The sequence below is a fragment of the Chrysochloris asiatica genome, unplaced genomic scaffold (assembly GCF_000296735.1).
Source record: "Chrysochloris asiatica unplaced genomic scaffold, ChrAsi1.0 scaffold00043, whole genome shotgun sequence".
Lineage (NCBI taxonomy): Eukaryota > Metazoa > Chordata > Mammalia > Afrosoricida > Chrysochloridae > Chrysochloris > Chrysochloris asiatica.
Genome location: NW_006408561.1, coordinates 7515107 through 7516609, shown reverse-complemented (window position 1 = coordinate 7516609; position 1503 = coordinate 7515107).

The window sequence follows — 1503 nt, the reverse complement described above, 5'->3', positions numbered from 1 at the left end:
AAATGAACAAATCATTTGTTTTGCAGAATTCTGTCATGTGTTCTCCATCATCATTTCTATCATCAAGGCCATATTTTCCAACTGCTGATCCTTCCTCTTTGCTCCCAACCTTTACATTCCAATCACCATTTATTATCAATACATGTTAATTGTTTGATCAATTTCAGATTTTAGAAGTTGGTAGAATTCTTCTATTTCATCCTCACTGGCTCTGCTCTACTTATATTTTGAGTACCTTTCATGCTGAGTGATTCATCTTTTTTCTGTCCTTATATCAGACTGTGATTTGCTTATATTCATAAAGCTTTTACTGGCTTTTTGTCTTTTTGAGAATTAAATTACCAGGTCCTTATTTGCAGTCTGTTTTATCTGATAAAAGTTGTCTACCATGGTGACACTATTTGTATCTAAAATACCAATGGCATAGCTTCAAGCATCACAGGAACACATGTGCTAACACAATATGAAAAACTGACAGAAAAATAGTAGTCCTTTTAGATGGCATACATTTAATGATGTCTTAGAGTTGTTTGAATTTCAAAGACAGATTACCAAAACATACCAAATATCTGTGAATTTACCTATTTCCTATGGTCTAAAGATTTCTTAAAACATAAAACAAGTTACTGTCTAGACTTAATATCTTTTCTTTTAATCTTGTGTTTTAGCTTTTTTATTCTATTAGTCCTGGTGTGGCACTGAAGTATAAGCACTGAACTGCAAGGTCAGTGGTTCAAACTCACCACCCGTTCTTTGGAAACTCTATACAGGATCGTATGAGTCAGATCATTATACAGATCGTTTTAAGTCAACAGCACTTAATAAAAACAACAAATATTCCTTCAAACACAAAACAAATTATGATATAATATCAATATCTTCTCTTTAAATCTTGTGTTTTTTATTCTGCTACTCTGATAGCTCTTCCATTTTCTTCTTGACCTATTGGAATATGTCTATTTTTGTCTCCTCTAAAATATGCTTCATCATGTAGTTCTTTTTGGACATCATCACTATGATTCAATTGTAATAGAAATTGTGACCTGCTTGCTATGCCAACATGTAGCATTCCAGCTTGGATAATATCAAGTTATTTTTCCACTACTACTCAAGTTTAAAGTTTGTGTAATCAATTAAATTGCCTCATTATTCCATAATTTCTCTCCATGAAAAATTGCAAGTGAATTACAATCAGAGTTAGGAACTTAAATGGTGTTAGACAAAATCACTTAAGTTAATGTATATCATTTTGAATGCTACATAAAATATTGTTCATTCTTACATAAAATACATATGCATTGAGCCCTAAGGACTATTTTATCTTGGAATATATTTGTGAAATAAGTTAGAATAAAATGATCTTCCTTCATGTCAGTTACATTTTAGAGGATTGAAGCAGGTTAAAAACTAAAAAAGCACAGAAACCTTGGAACTACAGGGCTCTGGGATACAGAGATTGACCATTGTTTGGAATGGGGAAAAGGGGGGAATAATGTTAAGATG